This window comes from Sceloporus undulatus, chromosome 4 (genome assembly GCF_019175285.1).
Source record: "Sceloporus undulatus isolate JIND9_A2432 ecotype Alabama chromosome 4, SceUnd_v1.1, whole genome shotgun sequence".
Lineage (NCBI taxonomy): Eukaryota > Metazoa > Chordata > Lepidosauria > Squamata > Phrynosomatidae > Sceloporus > Sceloporus undulatus.
The window spans coordinates 17,464,346-17,492,139 of record NC_056525.1 but is presented as its reverse complement, the minus strand read 5'-3'; the positions used below and the strand labels follow the sequence as shown (position 1 = coordinate 17,492,139).

General features: G+C 41.2%; 1 protein-coding gene across 2 annotated transcripts in view; it reads left to right on the top strand.

Moving 5' to 3' along the window:
• Positions 1-14,075: 14,075 nt before the first annotated feature.
• ZNF831 (zinc finger protein 831) overlaps positions 14,076-27,794 on the top strand; it is a 69,005-nt gene continuing 55,286 nt past the window's right edge. For both annotated transcript variants that reach the window (XM_042464124.1, XM_042464123.1), the window contains exon 1: positions 14,076-14,196. The gene's annotated coding sequence lies outside the window, so the exon portion shown is untranslated. The remainder of the gene's footprint in view (positions 14,197-27,794) is intronic.

Here is a 27,794-nt window from a genome sequence, read left to right as displayed (position 1 = left end):
CAGGGAGGACCTTGGGGACTCTCATGAGAAGAGGGATTCGTGAGGCCGGGGTTATCTATCCTGGAAAGGCCTGCTGAAAGAGATCCGTCTTGACAGCCTTTTTAAAGCTGTCTAAAGATGTCAATTGACGGATCTTGTCCGGCAGGTCGTTCCATAATCTGGGGGCGACAACAGAAAAAGCCCTCTGGGAGGTAGCTGAAAGCCTAGATCTTTGAGGCTGTAGCAAATTCATCCCAGAGGACCGGAGTGTGCAGGGAGGATTATATGGGAGGAGGCGGTCCCTGAGATAGTTTGGACCCAAGCCATTTAGGGCTTTAAAGGTGATAACCAACACTTTGTACTGGGCCCGGAAACTAATAGGCAGCCAGTGGAGGGACTTTAATACCGGAGTAATATGGTCCCTCCTCGATGTTCCTGACACTACTCTGGCCGCCATGTACTGCACTAATTGCAGTTTCTGAATCAAGCACAAGGGTAGCCCCATGTAGAGCGCATTACAGAAATCTAGACGTGAGATTACCAGCGCGTGTACAGCAGTCTCGAGATCCCTTACTTCCAGAAAAGGGCGCAGTTGGCGTATCAGCCAAAGCTGATAACAGGCGCTCTTCACTGTCGCATTTACCTGATTTATCATCAGGAGCGACGAGTCAAGGAGCACCCCCAGACTGCAAACACAGTCACTAGAGGAGAGTGTGACCCCATCCAAGACTGCGGGTTGCAACCCAATTCTTGGTTTTGGGGCAGCTACCGTGAGCACCTCCATCTTGCCCGGATTCAGTTTCAATCTGTTTTTCCTCATCCAGTCCATTACTGCTTGGAGACATTCACTGAGAGAGGAGATGCCATTAGAATTGGAGGCCGACGAACGAGACACGGAGAAATAGATCTGGGTGTCATCAGCGTGCTGATAACACCCAGCTCCACAACTCCGAATAATCTCATCCAGCAGCTTCATATAGATGTTAAATGACAGTACAGCACCCTGTGGAACCCCACAGGTGAGCTCTCTTTTACTGGAGCAGCTGTCCCTGAGCAGCACCCTCTGGGACCTGCCCAAGAGGAAGGACCGGAACCACTGCAATGCAGTGCCTCCGATACCTAACCCCCTCAGGTGGCCCAAGAGGATGCTGTGATCTATCGTGTCGAAAGCCGCTGAGAGGTCTAGGAGCACCAACAGGGTCACACTGCCCCTGTTGATGCTCAGACGCAGATCCTCGGTCAAGGCAACCATGGCAGTCTCGACCCCAAAGCCTGTCCTGAAGCCAGTTTGAAATGGGTCTAGATAATCAGTTTCATCCAAGACAGCTTGGAGTTGAAGAGCAACCGTCCTCTTGATCACCTTGCTCAAAAATGGTAGTAAAGAGACTGGCTTGTAATTATTCATTTCCAGGGGTTCAAGGGAAGGTTTTTTCAGAAGCGGCCTAACAGCCGCTTCCTTCAAACAAGATGGAATATGTCCTTCCCTGAAGGAAGCATTGATGATATCAATAAGGAACGTCCTCAATGCATCTCCTCCCTGGACGGCCAGCCATGATGGGCAAGGTTCAAGAGGGCAAGTTGTTTTCCTCACCCTACCAAGGAGCTTGTCCACGTCATCGGTACTTACAGATTGCAGCTGATCCAGAATAACTTCATCGACAGAGTCGCTGGACACTTCGTCTATGGTTTCTGTTGAAATATTGGCGTCTAAGTCGGCTGTTATCTGAGAGATTTTATCTACAAAGAAGTTATTAAATGCGTCGCAGCAGGCCGTCGTCAGGTTAAGTAAAGGATTTGGCGCAGGGGACACCTGCGTCAGCTCCCTCACCACCCTAAACAGCTCTGCTGGACGGGATTCTGCAGACGCAATACGTGCAGAAAAGAAGGATCTCTTCGCTGCACATATTGCCTCCTGATAGGACCAAAGAAAGTTCCTATGGTGAGTTCTGTCGAATAAGAGTCGAGTCTTTCACCACTTGTGCTCTAGTCGTTGTCCAAGCTGCTTCATATTCCTAAGCTCTGGTGTATACCATGACTTACGGTTTGAAGCGGAATGGCAAGGACGCTTGGGAGCAATCGTGTCGATAGCCCTGGGGAGATCGGTGTTCCAAGTGTTATCAAGTCTGGAATTTTATAAAAATACCCCCAAAATCCCTATCCCAAAATGCATCTGTGGAGGTAATCAGGTGGCCCCTTTCCCCTGGCATCACTTGATCATAGAGGCCTCCAAGCAAGTTCTGCATCTATAGGGTGAAGTATGTCTCCTGATGACCCTAATGGAAAGGCATTATGGGAGCTGTCCCTTGGCTGCCATGACCTGAAAGCGGAGAGACCACGTGGGCACCAGCCTCAGTTAGGAGTTGCAAATAGGAAGATTTCCTTCACACCTAGGAGACAGATTTACAGACAAGCCATTCCGGTAGCAATCGTTTCCCCATGACAAAGGATGCCTATGGATCAAGTGATGTGTAAATTTGGTTTCCCTTTTGAGGTAGGACAAAAGCCTCCACTGACTACGTGACTAGGAACCTATTTAAAGTTCAGTTTTTCCTTTGTTCGAAGTTCCATGTTGGTGGCAGGCAGGCACTCTGTTAGTCTGCTTCTCCTGGTTCCACACACCCCTTTCCCCATTTTCCTTCAGTGTTGCTGCAGCTACCTTGATTCCTAGGGAAACCATTGCAGGCAAGTATCTACCATTAGAAAGCCTTGTGTTCTCTTTCCACTTTTCCTCCCTTTCTTCTATTAGCCTTCAGTGACTGCATGAGTGAATGTATGTGTGTGAGTGTGTGTCTCCCTGTGCATCAATAAACTAGATTAAAATTCAAAGACTTTGCCTTTGCGTCAGTCCCTGGAAGTTCTGGTCCCTTTGTAAACAGGCTGGGATTCGATCCGAGAGGGGTACTTGTAAGGAGCCCCATATTGGTGTGTTGAACTAATTAATATTCCCCAAAATTTGAGCAGATATCCTTACACAAGTATTAACCAAAGCATCGACAGGATCACTGGCATAATCCAGTTTGACTGCTTTAAATACCCTGGCTCAGTGCTAGGGAATCCTGGGAATTGTAGGTTATTGTGGCACTAGAGCTCTCTGATAGAGAAGGCTAAAACTACAGTTCCCAGTATTCCCTAGCCTTAAGCCTGGGCAGTTAAAGTGGGCTCAAACTGGATTATTTCTGCAGTGTGTTTTGGATCAAAATATGCTAAAACGGAAAAATAGAACAATCCTCTTTTGAAAAACCATGCTACATAACAACCACACACTCAAGGGTGCTAAGTAGCAACACAGAATAAATTTCTTTTATGACTGCATAAAAAGAGACACATTTAAAATTAATGTGTATTAAAAACAAAAATAATTCCCTGGTACTGCAGGGTTCCTTTACAATACATGTCATATTTAAGGAGCTTATCATACAACACTGTTATGCTGCAGTTGCACTACATTAGTCCCATCTTCGCCTGGAACTTAGCACATACCAATGTGTCCCTCTTGTTATGTACTGCTGTGGATCATTTGGAAATAAGTTTGTTTCCACTTGAAATAATCAATTAATGACTCCCTATCCTGCTATGGTTTATTATCCATTTTGGGTGCAAATGTCTTGTTTGTTTTTGTAGAGGTATTAGGATCATATGATGAGGTTTCTTTGCTTTTCCCTTAGAGATCTCCAACAGGGAAATTGCAAATTACTTCTGGGATTCCCTAGAGTTTCTAAGACATCTGTTTTAATAATAATAAATAATAATAATAATAATAATGAATAATAAGGCTAGCCTGAAGAAGAAGAGCCCTCCCTCTGGTCCATCTGCCTTGGTCCAGGCCTCAGAGGGAGAAAAGAATGCTGGACGTGATCCCTTCCCCCCCATTCCCTTCTCCTTTTGTGTCGTGACTTTTTAGATTGTAAGCCTGAGGGCAGAGAACTGTCTATTATCCCCTCTGTTGTAAGCTGCCCGGATTCCCAGTGATTGGGCGGCATATAAATAAATCCTATTATTTATTTATATCCCGCTTCTTCCTTTTTGGGGATCGAGGCGGGTAACAAAAGATTTTAAAATACAAGTTAATAACAACAAGGTCTCCCTCCCCCTAGCCCACCCTCCTTAAGATAGCAATTTGTAAAATAAGATCAAATAATACAACATCATAAAATATCAGATACATTCATTTTCCATACTCCAACATGTTTTTTTACATTATTAAAAAAGTTAGTAAAGAGAGAAGTGCATAAGCACAATTTCAATGTAATCTTATTAAGAATTAATGGCCAAAGAATCCACAGGGTTCAGAAAAAGCTTTAAGAGTAAACGTACAAAAGTTTAAAGAGTGATACACAAAAGTAGAACCAACCAAGTGTTAGTTTGTGGGAAAAGCATAGAAAAATGGTGGAAGTAGCTTGGTGTGTGTTCATCTTTTCAGTCTGGGTGAGGAGTGGAAGTGGATTCCATAATACTGCCATTATGTATGTAACTGTGCAATTATGCATCCTCCCCCTTTAAAGCCACCACTAATAATGGAGCAGGAGGTGAGCAAACTGGGTAATGTAATTGGTATTGTTGTATTTCAAGCGTAAGAAAAGAAAAAAAGAGAACTACTGCCAGTTGCATAACATTTGTGATAACATCATTGCCAATGTGATGATGGTGCAAAAGAGTACATTAATCTTTCCAAGAACAGGAGAAGAAGAGGTTTTCAAATAGAATGATCCACAACAACTTACTAGTTTAAAGTGGGTTCCATGGTTCTTGGATAGACATTTTATTTTATGATTACTAATTTAATTTACTAATTGGCGTAGCCAGTTAGCCAGATGTACACTCTCCTTGTATGTTATGTTCTAGGCTTTTCCTGTATGTGTGCCCTGCAGCAGAATACAGAAATTAAAGTAGCCTGGTTACGTAAGTGGACTTTCATTTATTCATGTCTTAATACAACATAAACAATTTGGGATGCAATTCACATACCTGTTGCTTTAAATAATTTTACCTTGTGTCACACTATAGATTTTCCCTTCATGATTGCCATTGGGTTATTTCCCATGATCTTGCTCAGTTCTTCACTTAACGCAGTGCAGCCCTTGAGCAGTCATAAGTTGCACATTAAGAAGAGGGTGGATTGGGAAGGAGGAAGGGAGATGTGGTTGTAGTTCCACAATGCAAATGTACCCTTTAATGGACTTAGAGGTGATAATAGTTGTAACTGGGAAGCAAGTGGCAAAGAGGGCAGTGAAACTAAAATCCAGGATTGCTGCTGGAAGGTACAGGTAATTATCTTTTCAGACATTCATTGGCACCACACTTTCAGCCAGGCACCTTTACCTTTCTAGAACCACAGAAAAGGAGTGAGTTGCCTTTACTTTTAATTTCATTCACCAACTCTTTTGGTAAATTAAAGTTTCATTTTTGAAATAACAATTCTGGCCATGTATATATTTAGGATTGGCAGATTAAATAAAAAAAATAATGTAGCCTGTGCATTCTGTTCTCTTGTGATATCAAAATATTTTAAATATTAATAAATTACCATTCTGTTCAAAAAGACCTCAAAACAGCCATATATGACTTTGGAAAATATATGACTTTGGAAAAACAAATTCAGAAGAGATCTAAATATTTTAAAATACCACCTGTAAAATTATTCGAAGCCAGCTTTAAAATATGGCCTACTTAAAGCTAATCAAACTTGAATCAAATCTACCACCTCTGGGAAGAAGCTGCACAATTGGGGAGCTGACACTGACAAGGCCTTGTCTTGTTTCACAAGGTTGGTTGTGGAACACTGAATGAGCCATTGAGGAAGATCATGAATTATGTTCAGGTTCAGAAGGGGTAAGACAATCTTTCAAATACCTTGATCCCTAGCTATTTACAAAGGGAAAGGATGGTCCAGATGTTGCTGAGCTGCAACTTCTTTCATCTCTCAGTAGTGGCTGTGGTTGATGAGAGCTACCCAAGAACATCTGGAGTGCAAAATGTTCCCAATCCCTGGTTTAGGGAAAATGTGGTGACCATAGGGTTGAAAATACCATATGTTGCCACCCTGTAATGAGGTTGCAGATGGGATCTGTGGAGAAAAACAAATTCCAGGAAAACCACAAGAAAAGGATAGTGTCACCAGTCTCCATATAGTACAGTTGGCATGCAGTGCACATCAGAGAAAGGATAGATCTTTACATAACTCATATTTCTTAATGTTTAGCTTATCATTTGTCTTTTAGGGTAGTCTTGTTTACTCTTGCTCCATTTCTAAGGGGTTTATAACCCAGGGATTTCAAAAAGACTTTACTGGCTCTGTGTCTGTCATTGGGAAAAGTCCCTTAAGGTTGTGGACAGCACTACTCAGAATCCATTCCGCTTTTACATCAATTTGCAAAAAATGTCCCCTCTTAGAGATTGACTCAGTCTAGGCTCACATGGCCTCTCAGTTGGCTTTGGACACCAGAACAGCTGCTTCCTCACTAGGCATAGAGGCTCAAGGTGGCCCAGACATGACTGAGCCTCTCCCAACTCCAGGCAGCTCTGTTTCTATATGACCAAAACCTGGCAATTCACAAAAGAGAGATACCCCTGTCCAGCAACCCACTCATAAGGAGAAGGCCGGCCCATTCACTGCTACCCTAACCTTGGTATCAACTACCACTCTGGCTTGTTGTCTCCCATCACCCTGTTTTTCTTCTCTAACCATTGACTTGACTGGTGTTATGATCTTACTTGTGTTGAAGAACAGTCACTACGAGAGGTGCCTTGAGTAGCAAGCACTCAGAATGTCCAGCCCTCAGTGAAGCAGTTAATTCAAATCAGATTTGGTGCTTTGTTATGATTTTCTATAGGGACATGGTGGTGCTCTGCTTTGACCAAGCAATCCTCTCTAAGGTGATCTTCCCATTCCACCTAAATAAAGATATCATGTTGCTGGCCTTCTATCTAACCCCTCTTCCCAGTTGTCAAAAGCCTTGCATTGTCTGGACATCTGGCAGGCCTTAGCCTTCTATACACACTGCATGGGTTCTCTGAGGAAATCCCTCTTTTCATTACTCTGCTGCAGTGTCTGTCTTTTCACTGAGGCTATCCAAATGTGTGGTTGAGCTGATTAGTTTGGCGTACCAGCTCACTAAGGCCCCATTCTCACTGGGGCAATTGTCCTGGGTAGATCTGCGCAGATCTAGTAATCCCCATATTAAATCTCCCTGGAAAGAAGTTCCCACTACCTTTACCCCGATTGGTGTAATTTACCCCGCATATGTTCACACTCACCAAAGTAGCGGGTTAAGATGGATTCTCCTTATTGTTAATCACATGATGTCAATGGTGACATTATGCAGCCATTTGTCAACAGCATGAGTGCTCAAGCCTTTTTAAAAATCTATCAGCAACATTCTCATATTCTGTCAAATTGTTAAATTTTTTTAAAACCCACCTTTCTATGAGAGTGAACAGAGGTCCCCCATTCCAGCTTTATGTCCAAGAGGAATTCTAAAACGTCCTCTATTGAGGTCCTCCATGTCTTCTTCTGCTCCCTTGGCTCCGTTTTCACCCCAATGCAAGATCTCCTTTCCTCCTGATCCTTTGGCTCCATTTTCACCTCAGTACAAGATCTCCTTCCCTCCTGATCCTGTGGCTCCGTTTTCACCCCAGTGCAAGATCTCCTTCCTTCCTGATCCTTTGGCTCCGTTTTCACCCCAGTGCAAGATCTCCTTCCCTCCTGATCCTTTGGCTCCATTTTCACCTCAGTGCAAGATCTCTTTCCCTCCTGATCCTGTGGCTTTGTTTTCACCCCAATACTAGATCTCCTTCCCTCCTGATCCTTTGGCTCCATTTTCACCTCAGTGCAAGATCTCCTTCCCTCCTGATCCTTTGGTTCCTTTTTCACCTCAATGCAAGATCCCTGTTCATTCACATAATCTGTCAAAAAATGTTGCTTGTGAAGCGAACGGTGCAAGCAGGGAGGCATGTTCCACCCACTGCCCATCCTCTGACCTTGATCCCTCCCCTGAACTTGACCTGATCATGTTCTGGGCCAAGTTCACATTCACTTGCACCGTTTTTTCCCAAAAGAAACGGGGAAAATCCCCGTTTCAAAAAACCTGCGCTGAGGGGGATTTGCCCCCAATCCTGGTGTGCAAACCCCAATGCTAGTGGGGACTTTCCACTTTTAATCCGGTTTGGGATTTGGGGTAAAAGGTAGTCTGAATGGCCCCTAAGAAACCTAACCTATTGGCTTTAGGTCCCACTTGACCTGCACAATGTCAGAGTTCCAGCATGGCTACAGGACATTTTTGTGCCAGAGGTCTACTTGGGTTCAGCTGTCCACCTTTATTTGGCACTACTGAGTAGATGGTAGAGTTTGGGCCAGTACATCTCTTGGAAGGGAAGAACTGCCATCTGTGCTCAACTAATCTGTCCCACCTCCTGTGGTAGGCTTGCTAATCACCCATTTGTGTGAAGCACAGCAACCACAAAGAAAGAAAGGTTCTTTACCTGTAATTGTAGTTCTTTGAATGGTCATCTGTGCACTCACACCTATCTCACCTCTCCTTCTGCAGGTCTGATCTAATCTCGATGGGTCATGGAGATAAATGGGGGAATAGCTCTTGGTGCTTTTTATGTTTGTGCCCAAAAGGGGCAGGGTTCCCACCAAGAGTTACTGAGCCCTGGAATAGTCCGTGCATGGATCTGCTCCCCAGGCCTCCGGAGGCCTGAGAACCCGGCAACCCCAGAGCGCGCCCGGCGTACAAGACGGCCCCCGAATTTTGACCCAATTTTAGAGGGTCAAAAAGTCATCTTGTATGCCGGAAAATATGGTACTTTATTGTTCGTTATGAACATAATACTAATCATTTGGTTAACACTGACAACTCACTGGTAGCACACCATTTATAATTTTATAAACCCATATTAATTTCTTCCAGGTTCCTGCAATAAAGGGGCTTGCTCTTTTTTTGTCATTCTATATTTGGCAGGTTAACTCTGAAAGAAGTATGTTATGCTAAAACAGGATACAGCTGGGTGACACATGGAGAAGTACTATGCAAGTTCTTGTTTTAGTGTACAGCTGAGTGCACAAGGAGACAAAATGTATCTTGCTGTGTGGGAGAAGTGTATTTAGTTCCTCTGTTTTGTAGGAGGTTGCAGTGCTACTGTTTGAGAAAACTCACAGGCTTTGTGATACCATAAACTGCCATATCCTTTAGCAATTTTTGTGTCTTATAAATACTACCTGCTATTAAAACGGTCTACACTCTTCCCTCCACATTTGTGGCTTTGCCTTTCGCAGATTTGATTATTCACGGATTTTATTAATGTGTTCTCTCTAGGAATATCTAGGTTTTCCAGCGCAACTTTGTGTCCACTTTAACCAAAAATCACACTGAAGGACCTAGATATTCCTAGAGGGAACACTCCACTAGGCATTTGTAGCTCCTCCAGATGTTGAGCACAGAGTTGCATTGGAGGACCTAGAGATTCCCAGAGAGCTGTTCTCTCAGGTAAAAATATAGTGTTTTTTTATTTGCAGTTTTCTCACATTCATGGGGGTCCTGTGCCCCTAAAACTAGTGAATGTGGAGGGACAAGTGTATATCAATGGCTGTTAGTCATGGTGGTTTTATGCACCCTCCACTGGTGGATGCCTTTGTGTATTGCTGAGAAGCAACAATGTAGAAGGATGTTACTTTTGTGGACTGCTTGTGAATGTTTCAAAGCCATCTGGTTGGGTTCTGAATTAGTTGAGTTTTGGTCTGATCCACTCGGCTTTCATGGCTAGTACAGTGGTGCCTCGGGTTACGAAAGTAATTCGTTCCGCGGCCGCTTTCGTAACCCGAAAAGCCTTCGTAAGCCGAATTGCCATAGGCGCTAATGGGGAAAAGCCGCGTTTCGTGCGAAAAAGCGCCGAAAAGCACCAAAAATTTTCTTCGTAACCCGAAAATACATTCGTAACCCGGAACAATGATTTCTAATGGGATTTTTTTGTATCCCGAAAATTTCGTAACCTGGGTATTTCGTATCCCGAGGTACCACTGTACAGTAGTTTAAATTTCTGCCAATTTTATAAGTTCTGATAAGCAGCACCAGCCTTTTTAGAGTTCAGGCATATACAAGGAAAAATCAGCTTCATGTAGGCCTCAGCATCACTTTTGTTAATAGCTAGGTGAATATGGTAAAAAAAAAAAAGAAGTAAAGGTAGTCCTTTGACATGGATGTCTAGTCGTAACCAGCTGTAGGGTGCGGTGCTCATCTCCATTACTAAGTTGAAGAGCCAGCATTATCCAAGGACTACTCAGGTGGCGGTGTGGCCGGGATGACTGCACCGAATGCTGTTCCTTCCCACCAAAGTGGTACCTCTTTATCTACTTGCATTTGCATGCTTTCGAACTGCTTGGTTGGCATAAGCATGGACTAGTGGAGGAAGCTCACCCCTTCAGGCAGCACTTGGGCCTTGTACCTCAAACTGTCCGATCTTCCAATCATCAGAATTGGCATCTTAACTACTAAACCACCACATCCCTCAATATGATACATCATACCATATCATAAGTGAATATGGTAACTTATGTTAAGTCAGATTTGACTTATGGTGATCCTATAATGAGAGACTTCCAAGAGACCCTGCCATCAATAGCTCTGCTAATATTTAATATCTGCTTAATGTGTGGTATGCTGTTGTTACTATGCAGAACCAAGAGGAAATACTGCTTCTGATTTTATCCTCTTGTAGTAAGTAGAGAAGATAGATAAGTTGAATATAGATGAGTCTGCCATATCCAGTTGGGCTCTTGGATCCACATTGTGAGAATGTCTGGATAGTTACTCTGGCTTTTTTTTTTCTATTTCCATAGGAGGATTACTCTGAAGATGGCTGAGGTGAGGCCTATCATGACTAGAGTCTTCTAATCTTATCTGCTGTGTGGCTTCTAAAGTATTGATAGCAGCATTTGCAAATATAGTTGTTGCTATAACTCAAAAGCATGCCATTATAAATCCATTTCATTTGCAATACATTTTTTTTTCTGTATCTATGGAAACATAGTTGTGAGACATGAGAGAGTAAAGGGGAGAAGCTTAATGTTACTATGACAACTCATGACTAAATGAACTCTGTAGAAATGATTTTTTTAACAAAATCATCATATACAAGTCTGATAAAATGATAGGTTCCAATTTTGAGAACCTGCATTATTTATTTAGTCAATATTAGCCACGACATCATTCAAATTTATAGGTATACAAGATGCTTGTAAGGAGCTGATGTTACAGATTTTATTTCAGTCATCAGGTGAATTTTTATATTGTATTATAATGTATTAATGTAATGTAGTTTTATCACATTTTTACATTAATAGGACTTGTATTCCTAAAACATGGGTGTATTCCTGCCAGTCACTGCAAATCACTCTTCTCAAATTAAGAGCTAGGTTGTTAAGGATGGTCCTTAGCTCAGTGGTAGAGTGCATGTTCTTTTGTGTACAAAACACTTAGCCTGTGTCACTGGCATCACTGGTTAAAAAGATCTGGTAACGGGTAGTGTGAAAAACCTGTGCCTGAGATTCTAAAGAGTAGACAGTACTGGGTGTTTGGCTAGTCTGATCTGATTTAAAACAGTACCCTGTCTTTACATATATTTTAAAATGCTTATGTTTGCATTTAGCAGTTAGATTTAAATCATTCAGTATATAGAGGAGATTTCTTCCTGTTGTCTTGAACAGTGTTTGATCCTGAATTCTTAGTGGTGGTTAATGTTTTGTTGATGATCCCACTTGTCTCTGCCACACTCTCTGAGTCTGAGTCTGCTGGTTGCTATTCTTTGTTTCAAAATAAGTACAGTTGTCCCCCTGCAAATTGGAAAACTGCAAATATTCAAGCCACCATTGAAAATAATGGTGGCATTCTCCCACGCTTGGCTTTGCACATGTGCTATGGGCGCACCTACCATTTTGTCCCTCCTGGCTTCCCGTCTGTGGAAATTCAAGACCGCGAACAGGAAGCCAGTGAATCCTGAGGGGCGACTACATTGGAAAATAATTGATTTCAAGTTTAAAGTATTTTAAGCATTTTACATGACACAGTAAGTCTTATTATATTATTATTGGGGTGAAATGCAGAGGCAAAATAAAGGGATTTCCAGCCACTTTGAAGGCAGGGGATTTAGATGACGCTCAAGGCAAAAGCAGTTGGGAAGCGAAATGAAGCACACTATCTGGCAAAAAACCAGAGCAGAAAGAAGCTGGCATACTCTGACTTAAGGCAGAAAATGCACATCTTTGCAATGGCATATCAACTGCCCAATTCTAGCGCAAGACTACAGAAAAGCAAAAATGTGATTGCCAATAATGTAATGTGTTTGTGTGATTACAAAATACACAAGCCAGATAATCCAACAGGGGGCATGAAGAGAAGGGGGCATTAATGGGGGGACTCCATCATTGTGCTTTGCCTCTGCGCACACTGATACATTGTACCAGTGGTGCATCGCACATGTGACTGTGTGGCCCAGATCACGTGAGCGGGTATCTAACAGAATGGCATCTGGGCAGGAAGGGGGAATTAATTGGAGGTTGCTGGTGGTGTGTTTGTGCAGTGGTGTTACATGCATGGTGGACAGGTGCCAAAAAAATAAAATAATCGGATGGTGTGGCTTGATGCTGCTTGGTACAAACAGCCCATGGATGTTCAGGCTGGCTTCAGTGCAGGCGATGGGGACAGCAGGGTTTTGACCCACTTTCAGATAAGGATGGAACTGCTTTTTCCTGTCCATCTACTCTGGCCCATTGTGGGCTTTCTCTTGAAGCCGAGGCATTAACTTGGTCACTAGGATCCAGGAGATGTCATCCTATATATAATAATAGAGCTTTACATTGAGTTGGCCCAGGAATAACATGAAACTACATTTGAGCAATATTTGAAGGAACCCATGATCCTTTGTTATGTAGTGAGCTTTTGGCTTTGAATCAAACAAGAATTTATTTTTTTCTGGACAAAATATTGTGGTGATGGTGGTGATTTATACACTTACCCCCCCCCCTTTCCCCAACAGTACTGGCTTACAAAAAATGACACAGAAAGCCATACTTTAAAATATACAAAAGCTGATGGTTTAACATGGTTTATTAAAACCATGTGATACAAATCAATTAAAAAGACAAAATATAAAATGAATAGATCAGTGCACTAGTAAAAGCCCTTACAGTTTTACCCCAAAAACCTAATGGAATAGAAAATATGTCACTGGCTGATAGAAAGGACAAGGAGGGAGTCATGCTAGCCTTCCATACAAAGGGAGTGCAAAGCATAGGAGCAGCTACCAAGAAGTGTGTAACCTACCATTCAACCCAGGATTAGAAACATGGTTTAATTGTAGCTTCTGATTCTGTCTTATAGTGGGAGTGTAAAACATTACTTGTTTGTTTAGATGAAAGGATAAACATGTTTGCTTCAGCAGGACAGGAGGGAGGATATTGGTGAGCACACATGGAAGAAGAAAAGGCTTGATACATAATTTCAATTTCTTCTAAATATTCAAGTACTAAATCAGATGATGAACTATGAGACATGACAGTATAGTATACAAAATAAGTACAGGGTAGTACTTCATTTTTGTTAATGAAAACATCATTTATAAAAGCACTTTTTATCCCCACCCCCCACCCCCCATGAATCTATTGTCTGGAACATGTCCATTTGATTGCTTGGGTGAAAGAGGTTTCAAAGTTGCATAATCTGGCTTTTTTAAAAAAGATCTAACAAGCTTGCATCAGAAGGCAATGCTTATGTATAAAAAATTGCTTTTAGGCTAAAATACTCATTTACATCTTTTGTGAACTTAATTTTTTGTATCTTCATAATGGAATCATTTTAAAAGATATGTGGATGAGATATTAGATAAGTTACCTTTAAATTTCTAAACCATCTTTTTGGTAGCAGTACTAGACACTAAGCTGCAACAGTAGAAATCGAGTGTTTCCGTGACAACTGATAAAAACACAAGTGTAGAAAAACCGAGGTGGAAGGATGCAGCAGTCAGAGATAGCGTGGGCTGGGACAGCAGCTTACCCTACTTGTGGCAGCATATAAAGCAGGAGAGAAAGAAAGCCCTGGTGAGGAATGGTTATAAACTCTTTTGACATCGGGTTGGGGTTTACAGATAGGCAAGGTTCTTTCCCCTACATTTGAGGATGGAAGAGCTTGGCCAAATCCGACTGTTCAATAATTTATTGTGCTTCAGGTACGTCTTTCTTCTTGCACATTATATCTAGAAATAATGAGTCAGAGTCTTTATAGTGCAAAACCCTTTTCTTTATATAAAGGGATCTGGAAAACAGAAGTTGGTAGCATGAGCTTTCGTAGACTTGAGCCTACTTTCTCAGATGCATTTGGATCCATTTTCATAAGGCTTCCATTGTGCCTTACCCTTTTCTGTGTTAATGAGAGCTTCCTCTTTTCATGTTAGTAAAATAGAGTTTCTTTTCTATAAACTGCTATTTAAAACTTCACATATTCTAAGTCTCCTCTTGTTCATCTTTGCTATTTTGTGAAGTGTTGTCCTCTCATCTTTATCCTTGCTGTGTTAAAAAGATGCAGTTCTCCGTAAAAGACTGAAGCTGAAGTCCAACTGGAATTAATGATCTGATATGTGAGAGTTCTTGCTTGATAGTTGCTTTTAATATATGGGTTTTTAATCAGGAATCATGCCACACTGGTATTTTGTCAAGTATTTGGCACATACTTGACTCTCATTGTGGAACTAGCAGTGATGCAAATGTAATAAATATTTAACAGTTAATTAATCTCAAATTAGTATGGTGAAAATGTAGATTGGAGATATCAAAGTTAAATGATGTTTCCAATGCTTAAAATGCTGATAAAATGTTTAATAGTTAAAAATGTAGATTGTTTCACTATTGAACCTCTCTGAATCTGAAAATCCAAAGCTCTGAAAAAATGTGTGCACAATGAAATGGCTGGAATTTAATAATTACTGTGATAGTATTCCAACCAGCAGCGATGACAGATCATTTCAAAGCTGTGCCCTGTAAATGGCTTCATGAAAAAGGAGTTGCTCAAAGAGATTTGTAGATGTGATATGAGAAATCATCTGAAAGGAGTTAGTCACTGCACATGTTGAGAAGACATTATTTGTATAGCAAGGAACTTGGTGCATGTGATTCTTATTTAAATGAAGCACTGTTGCTGATCTTAACCATGTGGATATTATTGAAACTGGTCAAAACACATAGGCACCTGCTGTACTAATGACTGCATTTTTCACATTTCTATAAAGTATAACCAATGTTATACTTTTTCAACTGAGTTGAAAAATTTTGACTTTTTGCTTATGTTCAGATGCACAAAAGGAACTCCTGGGAGCATAAAGTCTTTTCTGTTTACTGGCAGACCTGTTGTTGATGTTAGAATGGAAGCGCCCTTGAATGCTGAGAATGGAAAAGTTATATTCTGGAGTTTTTGTGTGTATAGAAACCTCTGTTTTGTTGTCAGGAGGAAAAACAGGGTGTGAGAAATTCTGTACCTTGATATGAATTAAGGCAGAATTAAACATTTGAAGATCCCAAGAATGGAAACCCTGTCAATATCACAACAGTTAGGAGGACTGATCACTATGACCCTCAGGAGAAATCATATGGTGGCTGATATAATGTGTGAACAGGCCCTGGGTCCTTCAAGAAAAGGGCCACATTTTTCACCTCTATTGAATATATATAGGCAACTCTGTATATAGCAATAATTTATTATTATTTTTTCTCCAAATACATTACTTGTGGCTTATCTATGAAGCTATTTAAGTAGATAGGTTGATTAGGCATCAGTAGTTTCTGTAGTTTCCATGGAGTTTTGAATTCTTGCCAACCAAAATTCTGGTGATCGTAAGCAATTTAATAATCACTGTTAGTTGTGTCTTCAAACCTACACGTGACTATCAGTTCAGCTAGGATTTGTTTTTTTATTTGCTGGTAGGAGAATTTCTGGAAAGGCTGTTGTGTATTTATTTGTCTAAATGCGTGTACATTCTTCTAAAATGAAAGACAATTATTTTGAATTTTGCATGTGTACACACGAAGGTTATCAGTAAAAATACCTGACCTTCTCTTTCTGGGATAAATAAAGGTGAAGTCATGCTATAACTAAGGCAGAGCTTGGAAAGTTAATTTCAAAAAGCAATTATGTAGTATTCCTGTTCCAAGTCCCCAAAGTAGTTAATTACCACCATTGTTATGATTTTAAAATAACACTTTACTTTCTAGAACAACTACTTTTAAGTACTTATACCTGCTACTGCAAAATGCTGGCCTTTGGCATAAAGCACACCTAAGTGTGAAATCATCCCCTCTATAACTATAAAAATAACTGAAAAATAGTTACAGCTATCTCACACAACAAAGGAAAGGAATCCCTATTTTACTAACATGGAAAGGAGAGGCTCTCATTATTTCTTTCATGTTGCAGTAATAACGTAACTAAGTTATGTGTTAGCTACTGCAAAAAATTCATTCCCGACAAATAGTTATGTGTAACAAGTTACTTCCAGGTTCTGGGTTAGATGCAAAGAGAGAGGGGGGGATTCCTGCACCTTGAGCAGGTGTGCATTACAGTTCAAGAGCTGTATTTAAGGTGCACAAGCACCTCTTCTGCGTCAGGCCAACTTAAATAGAGACTTAATGGCTAATCTTATTTAAAGATCTAGTAACATTGTTTCATTTTTAGACTGTTTAAAAATTGTGGTTATGTTATAAATATTACTATGTTGGATTCAGACAGGTATCTTTACAGATATCCAGTCTGGAAAAACTGTTTTTTTGTTTTTTTACATTTGCCTTGCTTTATCGCAACAGAAATCAATCAAAGTAGGATTAGAACTGGTTTCAAATGGGAACGACGGCCATATAAGACGATCAGCAATTCACTTTAAATCATAGTGGGAACAAACTCCTCGATTCACTCTGACTTGGATGTTGATGAATACTTTTCAATTTGTGCAGTTTGAGGATGTGGATAGAATCCTTGGAGAGATGAAAACAACCATATGTACGACACCCTTGTCCTTCCTGACATATGAAACAGGCCAGAGAAGAACTGGCTGAGGGGGTAAGGGAAAGTGATTAATGCCTGTTTACAACAGGCTGGGTCCCATCTTGACTGAAGGAGGTGGTTGTGAGACTTTTTGAAAACTTTCCCTAGTTAATTATAGACCAGTCTCCAATATCCTATTTTTAGGCAAGGTACTAGAGTGTGTTGTGGCTTCACTACTCCAGGAGTTCCTGGATGAGATGGACTATCAGAGTCATTTGGGTTTCAGGCCTCATTATGGGATGAAGACAGTTTTGGTCACCTTGGTGGATGACCTATATAGGGAACTGGACAAGTGGCTTGTGTCCCTGTTATTTCTGCTATACCCCTCAGTGGCTTTTGATACCATTGACCATGGTATCCTTCTGGGTTGTCTCATTGAGATGGGTACAGTTCTACAGTGGCTCTTTATTCTTTCTGGAAGGGCATTCTCAGAGGATGATGGTGGGGGGTTAAACAGGACTCCCTCATCATTTTCTGAGAGCACCCCTCCAGGAAAGAACAGAGAGCCATTGTGAACAGTATTCATCTCAATGAGACTCCTTGGTTATTGCCTCATGGAATCCCTCAACGTTCTGCCATGTGCCCTATGCTAGTTAACATCTAAATGAAACCGCTGGGAGACTTTGGCCCAGTACATATCGGCACTGAAGGATGCCCTCGTCATGTGCGAGGGGTGCCCTGCCCACATACCCCTCGCCCCTCACACATGACAAGGGCATCTTCGCTGCACGGTGCTGAATAGACGGCACACGCAGTAATGAGGTCACCGCTGCGTGACATCCAAATGGAGCTGTGCAGCAGCAATGTGTTCGCACCGCCGCAAGCTATTTGCAGTGGCACAAAAAGGAGCTGCTTTTTTGCGGTTCTTTTTCGTGCAATTTGGTTGTTGAGGTGCTGCTACGCAGCAATGAGAGGCGGCTCCTGGCCGCCTCTTCCTGGGGCTCTGTACCATGTCTTTGTCTGGAGTTTTAAAGTCAGATGTTACCAGTGTGCTGATAATTAGATTTCTTTTTAATTCCAAGGAAGCTGTTATTGCCCTAAGATGGCGCCCTGCATATTTAATAGACTTAATGAGGGCAAATAAATTGAAGGTTAATCCAGACAGGATTAACCTGCTCCTGGTCAATCAAAAGACAGATCTGGGAATGGGATTTTAGCCAGTGTTAGCTGGGCTTATGTTCCCCCTTAAATGTTGCTTTGCAGTTTGGGGGTACTCCTGGATTTAGCCCTGAGTCTGGAAGCCCAGGTGTCAGCAGTGACCAGGAGTGCTTTAGCTCAGTTAAAGCTAGTGCACTAACTTCACTTGTTCTTGGAGAAATTGGATATGGCCACAATAACACATGTCTTGGTTACATCCTATTGGAATTAGTGTAATGCACTCTATGTAGGGCTGCCTTTGAATACTGCTCACAAACTTCAGTTGGTCCACAATGCTGCAGCCAGTTTGATAACTGGAGTTGGCTACACGGAGCACACAACTCCCTTGTTGCAGCAGCTCCACTGGCTGCCTGCCTATTTCCAGGCACAATTCACAGTGTTGGTGATGGCATGTAAAGCCCTATACAGTTTGATCGAGACTATTTGAAGGACCATATCTTCCTATATAAGCACATTAATGGTTTTTTATGTTTAATGTTTTAACTTTTTAAATTGTTTAGTGGCTTTTTAATTATTTTTATATTTATATTTTAATCAAAGTTTTCGTATAGTTTTAAAACCTGTATTGTTTTAAAAATGTTGTTAGCTGCCTTGCGTCCCAGTACTGGGAGAAATGTGAGATTGTGTTAATCTGTTGTTGTTTCTCACCTCAATCTGTAGGGCGAGGCTGATAAGAAATAACAACAAGAACAACAATCAGTAATATCACTATTATTATTATAGGCATGTAATGATCATGAGGATCGTTTAAATTATATCCATGTGATGTACAATTTCACTGAAGGCAAGTGTGGTTGGATCCTGTGGGGTTTTACTGGTTGCTAAGAGACTTATATTCCAAGGTTAGAAGGGGAAAAAATAATTGCCTTATCATTTTTAATAAACAGAAAATTTTACTGTTTTAAGCTAGGCATGGATATACAAGCCAACTTCAAAAAAATATTCTTGGAAAAATAATTAGCTTATATTAGTGTATTTTTGCCTAGTACATGTTAATGTCCTATGTACCTACCCTTCCTTGCTTCCTTCCTTTTTGACCTCTGTCATTTTTCTTTGTACTCATACTTTTAAAATCCTGTCTTTTTTTTTAAAGTTCAATTGAAAATAATGAAGCTTAAGTTCGTTATGACTAATGTTAGTCATTGTTTTGAATAGGCTTTTTCTAAACATTTGTAAGACTGCTTGCCCTGTGGTGATAATCAAGAATACTTGATTCTTTACACATATTTTTATGATGTTTCTTGTGAAGGAATTAGATAACTACTGGTACAGTTAGATAATATTCCCCACTTGCCCTTGTTTAGGTGGCAGTGTTTCTAATTTACTTACGGTACCTGAAGTGTATTAAACAAGGTCTCAGAAGATGAATAGCCCATATTTCTGTCCCTGAGAAGTGACAAGCTTTAATTTTTTAAAATGCTCTTGAAATTAATCAACAAGTATTTTTAATATAAAATTAATCAACAAATGATTCATTAACAATGAACAAAACAGCAAAACATGGTACAAATTCATTGTCAAAAAAGGCTGGTGCTCCAAAAATATGCATCATATAGTCTGATTCTTAATCCTCAGCCTGTAATATATCCTTTCACAAATTCACATGGTGTACCAGTGGTTTTAAACATGGTACAGTATATTGTCATTAATATGTCATCAATAAAGCAAAACGATTTTTCAGAAAATGTTTCATCTTATTTGTCCTTTCAAAATTTTTATATTCTCATTAAGTTTCTTCACTAACCACAAGTCCTACACTCTTCTCCAACAGTGCTCTAAGGAGAGGCTTATTGTTGCTATTGCAATAAAGAAGGAAATCAAACTTTTGTTTTTTTAATATTTTATTTTCAGCTAGAATAGTTGAAAGCAGTAAGAGTCCAGCAGCAGTAAGAGGATTGTTTTGAGTAGCAAGTTTGAAGTTAGATAATTCAGCTTTGTGTCTACTTCCTTATTAAGAAGTCTTGTACTGTATAGTGAAGACTCCTCTGTCTTTTCAATTTCTGAACTGAGTTGATATACAGTATCTTTTGTTATATCCAGTGTAAAACTGGATGGAAGAGGAAAGGTCTCATGCTAGGATGCACTAGGTGCTAGTTCCATATCAGTAGAGTTGTTTGAAGAAATGGATTTCTAAGAGACTGCTTTAACTGCCCTGGCTCATTGCTAGGGAATCCTGGGAACTGGAGTTTATTGTGACACCAGAGCTCTCTGACAGAGAAGGCTAAATGTTTTACAAAATTACATTTCCCAGAATTCCTAGCATTGAGCCAGGGTAGTTAAAGTGGTCTCAAACTGGATGATTTCTGTGGTGTGTTTTGGAATTAATTTGTTTTACTAATTTGAAAGTAGTCTCTGAAAATATAAAGTCACTTCCCGCAACACTTTCATTCCCCTTTTCCAGTCCTACCTAGCTACTAGAATCTTCACATTTTGTTATGTGAATGAGTTGATTTAATTGGAAGGCATCATCATACAAGTATCTCTCTCAGATTGCCAGTATTCCACTTTGAGATTTAGGGCCAGAACAGGCCAGCTTCTGGGTGGCTTGGGGGTGCAGCATTGAGATGCCAGATGTCCTCAAGATGCTCGGAAGCCGTACTGGATGACTAGATGGGGGCAGCTTTAAGATGCTCTTGGGGTGCAGCATTTACACGCCACATGCCACCGGAGCACCTGGAAGTTGTGCCAGGGCTGCCTGAGACTCTCCAAACCTGACCCAAATTGGGGCAGATCATTTCCACTCCTATTTGGGCCGGTGACAGAAGGTGCCTTCAGACCGTGGCGTGTGTTTGCCACAATCCTGAGGCATCTTTGGTGGGGGCGGCTTTAAGTCTCATATCCTGCTCGTCTGTTCCAGCCTTTAGTATACCGAGCATATTTTGAAAATTTTAGTTTTTTGCCAATAAAAATAAAGCTGTTATTGCCTTCCAACACAAGGGTGTAGATGTATAGTGTGGAATAGGAAGAAAAGTTGAAGAAGCAAAAAGCTTTTAAAAAGTTCAGTTCTTCCTAGTAGGAAGAGATGAAGTGTTTCCCATTTATCTGTCTTTGATCTCATCCATTTAGTGATTGGTTTGTAATTATATGACACAATTTGAGCTAAATCTTTAGCAAGCGTAACTGAAGCTCATTGTGTCAAGGACTCTTCAGTGTCCAAGTGCATGTAGCCATGGATGATGAAACATGTGTCTGGATTGCAGAGGAGACACATGGCATGGCTACACACCTGAACTCACTGGGTTTGGGACACCATATGGTCTGGAGTCTATATAAGCCCAGGGGTTGCAAGTGTGTGGTGTGGGTTTGAAGTAGGAGTTGGATTGGTATGTTGTGGAGTTTGAGAGATCTAGTTTTGTATTATAGCACTGTGAATAAAGAGCACTTTGGGGACTTTTGTTTCTCTGGTGGTTTATCAGAAGAAGCTACAGCATCGGTTTGCTGTGTGTCCCTGGAGGTTCCTGCATTGCTGCAGTTCCTGGAAGACATCCAGTTGCTGTCATCCCAATTGGACTCTGGGAGCCACGCTTCGGCTTCTGGAAATTTGCCAGCTCTGTTCTAAGGGTCTGGCTTAACCCCAGGACTCGTTAGAGTTGCTGACAAGGGTTGTTGGACCCCAGCAGTTGCGCTGACATTACTTCCCTTGATCTAGACACTTTACTTTTATTGATGCAGCCTAAAATTGCATTGGCCTTTTTAGCTGCTGCATTGCACTGTAGACTTGTGGTCTACTTGGACTCCTAGATAGCTTTCACATGTAGTCTCGTTCAGCCAGGTGTCGCCCATCCATCTGTGAATTTTATTTTTCTGCCCTAAGTGCAGTACCTTACATTTCTGCATGTTGAAGTTCATTTTGTTAGCTTTGGCCCAGCTTTTTAGTTTATTTAGGTCATTTTGTAATTTGATCCTGTTCTCTGGGGTATTAGCTGCTATTCCTAATTTTGTGTCATCTGCAAATTTGATAAGTATGCCCCCAATTCTGTCATCCAACTCATTGATAAAGATTTTGAACAGCACTGGCCCCAGGACAGAGCCCTGTGGGACCCTACTGGTTACTTCTCCCCAGGATGAAAAGGAGCCTTTGGGTTCAGCCAGTCAAAAAATTACAAATCCATGTAACAGTTACCTTGTCCAGCCCACATTTTACAAGCTTGTTTGCAAGAATGTCATTGGGAACCTTGTCAAAGGCCTTACTGAAATCAATGGGTTTTTATGTTAGAAACACTTAGAAAGATGGGAATGGGGTGATTTTTTTTCTACAATGGATCTCGGCAATTTATAAAGTCCAAAAAGCTCAATACTATTAATCAGTATGTAACCGAATATAAACATTAGAAAGAGGGACAAGGCAGGGATGCCCGCTGTTCACCTCTGTGTATTTGTTTTGTACGGGAACGTTCTAAACAATAAAATAAGAGATGAGTGATGAGATAAAGGGAGCAAAAATCAGGCAAGTTTAATATAAAAACTTAGGGCATTCGCTGATGACTTAATTTTTTTCCTGGAAGATCCTAAGAGAGGAATAAAGCCACTGATTAATATGAACAAGATTATGGAGAGGTATCTGGCATTTAAGATAAATGTGAATAAAACATCAATATTAACAAAAAATATGGACAGCTACAGAAGGAAAAAGAAATTGAAGAAATCTCGGATTTAAAACAGTTTAAAAAGGTTAAATACTTAGGAATATATTACAAAAAAAAAATATTGAATTGTATAAAAACAATTATGAAAAAATGTGGGCAGAAGTAAAAAAAGACTTATCAAATTGGTCAAAAAAACCATTTTCTTTACTGGGAAGAAGTTGAAAATTTTTAAAGATGGAGTATTCTACCTAGGTTTATGTTTTTTATTTCAGAATTACCTATATTAAAAAATGAATGTGTATGTAAGAAATGGCAGAAGCGCTATCAAAATTTATTTGGCAAGGAAAAAAGGCAAGGATAGTTGGAAAATGCTAACAGAGGAAAAAAGAAGGGGTGGTTGTTAATTTGGCCTAACCTGAAGCTGTATTATTATTCTGTGTGGTTTGCAATGGTTAGAGGAATGGATATTATTAAAAAAATGAAAAAACTTTTGGAATTGGAAAATAGTGGAATGAGGTATGGATACCATGCCATATTATGGGATGATAAACAGAAGGTCAATGTGGATTTTTTATAAATCATTTTATAAGGAATTCATTGCTTAGGTATGGAGTAAAATCAAAAGACCAATTCCTACAGACAAATGCCACTCTGGGTCTCGGTTTAAGGAGGGCCTTATATAAGAGAACGAAAGGAGAGGGACAAAATTGGTTAACTTATAGGGATTTGTTAATAGTAAAAGGGATTGTTTTGTTTAAAATCCAGCAAGGAGTTACAGAGCAGAATCAATAATAATTGGTTTTCTGTATAGACAATTTATGAAAGGTATAGGTCAATAAAAAGATTGGGAATTTACAGATAGTAAAAACGAATTAGACAATATAATTTTCGACAATAAGAAAGGCCATATTCTAAGTATTATAGATTATAAAACAAAGAGACCTGGAGCGGGAAGGTGTCAAGATTGTATGATAAAATGGGCACAAGATATAGGAGAGGTGAATAAAATGATTATGGGAAAAATCATGGCGGGACACAAACTCATTTACAAATTGTCAGAATTATAAAGAGAACTATATAAAAATGATTGCACCGATGGTATTTATCACCAGATAGAATAAAATAGAATGTTTAAAAATGGAAAACATTAATTGCTGGAAAATGCTGCAAGAAAAGAGGAACTTTCTATCATTTGTGGTGGGAATGTATAAAAAAGCAAAAGAAATACTGGAATGAAATTCAATCTATCAATATCGAAGAAATATTAGGAATAAATCTCCCACTTAACCCTCTACTATATATGCTTCAACATGACAGGTGTATTACCAAAGAAATAGAGAAAAAATTATGGACGTGTGATTTTAATATGGTCACAGTGGCCAGAATGACATATGCAACTTATTGTGAAGCAAGATTAAAACTCCAGCAAAAAAAGAATGGTTTAAACAAAGTAGAAGAAGCAATGGGGATGGACATTCTAACAGCATATATAAAGGATTTGAATAAAGGAAAAGTTTGAAAAAGAATGGGAATGTCTGAAAAAAATATAACAAAAGGCCTTATTTGATAAAAGGAAAATCTGACTTTATATTATTAGAACATAACAGAAGTTATATATGGCTAAAAAAAAATTAAAAAAAATGCATATACTTTGTGGAAGGAAGCACACTAAGTAAGAGAAATTAAAAAATACTGAGGTTTATATGGTTTTATGGTGTTTGTTTTATGTTAATTGTGATGTATATATATGTTTGTATGTATATAATTACAATAAAAGTTTAAAAAAAAAAGGAATAAGCTCCCTGCAGAGCTTCGCTCCACCGCCTCATTAGCTGTTTTTAAAAAACAGTTGAAAACATACCTATTCCGGCTGGCCTTCCCACCTTAATTTGTTCATTTATTTTCCTGCCCCTCTCCCCTCTTTCTCTTTTGACCCGGGATTGATGTTAATTTTCATTTTTTTCTGCCCCTGCCATGTGATCTTTCATTTTATTGTTTTCCTGTTCGGTCTGTGAGTAATGTTTTTTAACTGATTTGGGATTTAACTTTGTATTGTAATGTTTTTTTAAATTTTGTAAGCCGCCCTGATCAGATCCATGGAAGGGCGGGATATAAATAAAATTTATATTATAGTATTATTATTATTATTATTATTATATATTATCCAAAGCACATCGACAGATGCCTGCACAGTTGTTGAAGCAGCTGAAAAAGTCTGGCCATTCTCACCACTGTTAACATGTTTTTACTAAACCCTAAACACTTTATTTTACCCAGACTCAAGTATAATTCCCAGCCAGATGATATTACAGGGTGATGATGCGGACACTGGTAAATTTTAACAAGGATAATTTTTCAGAAGGTTAGCAATGGCCCAGGACAACGCGCCCACAATGGTTCCCTCTGGAGGGAGGCGGCAGCCGCCAGACTGCATGGCATCCTTCTGGAGTAAAAAGAACCAGAAAAAACGGGTTCTTTGTGCCGCTGGGTGGATGTAATGAGTGTGTGCAATGGCACTCTCATTATGTAAGCGACGCGCAGACGTGGGGACGCTGTGCGTCGCTTACGTCAAAACGGCAGCCATACTACACTGTTTTGCGTGCTAGGGTTAGGGACCGTGCGTTTGATGTGTGGTCCCTAACCTAAAATTGGCGCCAGCATGGTGCATTCAGCTCATCTGTTCCAGCCAACATTTCCCTATTTATAGAATTCATAAAGAACCTAAGGATTAAGGATATGAGCTACTCTGTTTGTCTTGTGCTTTAAATCATTTCTGACTTGTGGCGACTCTAAAATATAGGGTTTTCTGGGCTGAGAGTGGTGTGATTTTGCCAAAGTCACAATTAATTGGTTTCCATGGCCAAACAGGGACTCAGACCCTGATCTCCAGAGTCATGTTGTAAGCTCAAACTACTATGCTATGCTGACTTACTCAGTTACAATTAACTTAAAATATGTTGCTAGTGGCCATGGTTAGTAAGGGGGCTGGAAACAACAAAACCTTATGCTGAACTTGAACTTACAGATGGGTAGTATTAGAGCCATGGAATTGTGCTAATAACAAGTCCTTACAGAGATTGTTGTAGTAGTGGGTTTGTAATAAAAGATTTGGGAAGTATTGTCTTAACCATAAAAGTAAAGCTGATATTTATTTGTAAGGCACGGGAGAGTAATTTTGGTTTCAGCACGAAGTTAAAATGGGAAGTATCAAAAGTAAAGTGTTGGCAGTTAAAATAGGGAGGTAGGAGACATTTCTGTTCCAGCAAAGAAATCTGCATTCTTTTCAAATATTCTTTCTTCTTTGTGGTCTCTGCGAATCATATAAAGGGGTTTACTGCGCCTGCGCAGTGCTCTTCGGAAACTTCGGAAATCACTAGGAAAAGTAACTTTGCAACTTTTAGTAACTTTTTGGCGGTAACTCCGCCCACCCGTTATAAGGCCCTGCGTTCCGCTCTTTCCCAGTTCCTTTTTTCCGCCCGTTAGCTGCTTTAGGGAATTCGTTGCTTTACGAGCTCTTTTCAGAATCACTGTTTTGACCTCGACCGTCTTTTGGCTATTCTCTCTCTTCTGACCCTGGGTGATTCGGACTCTCGGTTTGTTGACCTCGATTTTGGACTCTCCTTAAACTGTCGACTTCGGTAAGGATGTCTCCAGCGCCTTTCAGAAATGTGATGTGTGGGGCGGGCAAAGTGCCTGTCCAGGACCCCCATTCCTCCTGTCTCCTTTGCCTGGGAAAGGACCATGACCCAAGTCATGTCCTTTGTGCAAGTCACTATCATCTCAGGCCAGGAAGAACCGTGAGTCCCAGCTGACTTCTGCCATTGCTCAGGGCAAGATTCAGGAGGTGGCTCCTTCCGACATCTGCTCGCGGCCTCGGCCCGGTCCCTGCATCTTCGTCCGGGGCCAGCATTTCATTGTCGCGTCTGCCCCAGCAACTTCTGTAGTCCGTGAGCCGGACGAGTCTGGCGCCGCCTGGCGAGTGGCCCGGGATTCTCGAAAAGCCAGTGCCACCACAAACCTTCCAAGCGCCCCACAACCGTCGGGGACTGAGGGTTCTGAGCCCAAACCGGGTTCTACAAGAAACATCTCTCGAAGGCGCTCGCTCCAAGACGAGTCGAAACTGATTCTCGGACAAGGTGGCTGCCACTTTGAACTCATTGAAGTCATCTCGGAGCCCTCCAAGCCTTCTGGTACCGTCACCCTCGGGATCGAAGGGTACCGCGACCTCGGGATCAAGACCCGCCTCCGAAGGGAAGGTCAAACAGCCAACACTACCCACGGGCGTCGCTGTCCTCTCTGAATTGGCCGAAAACCCTGTCTTCCCTCCTGAAGACCGGGGAGAGACTCCACTTCTTCCGAGAAAGGCCTTCAACGGGATCTAGCTGACCCTAGCTCAAGAAGTCCAAGTCAACTCGGGATACTGAGAGGACGGTCGTTCCTCCAAGGAGAGGGATTGTGCTTCCAAGAGCCCCGCTCCCCTACAAAGGGTCCTCCAGGCAAACCCCGCTCTGGGGACCGTCGCCACCAAGGAACCGTCCTCTCGGCACCGACCAGCTAGCCCGACCCCTGACTTCCCCAGCTGTCGACTGTTCCTTTTGTCCACCAGATACAGAGGCACCCGGTCCCCGCATCGCGAGTCACCTTTGCCAGTCCTTCATTCTGCTGGGGAAGAGCCCCTCGACGATGACCCTCCGATATGTTTACGACTCCGAGACGGACCGCTATTACATGTCGGTACCAAGGGAGCTTCCTTTCCAGAAGTTCACGGCCAAGCTCAACCTCCGTCCTGTTGGCTTCTGACCGAGGCAAACCTCGGGCGTCGCCTCGAAACCGCCTGCCCCCACAGCCCGCAGTCCGTGGTACAGCCCTCCATCCCGTTGTGTGAGCCTGATCAAGCAACACTCTTGGATTCTGACTCGGAGCCCGAGGTCCTGCCTCCTTCAGAGGATCCTTCGGAGGAAGACACTCCCTGCAAGGCTCTCCGAAGCGATGC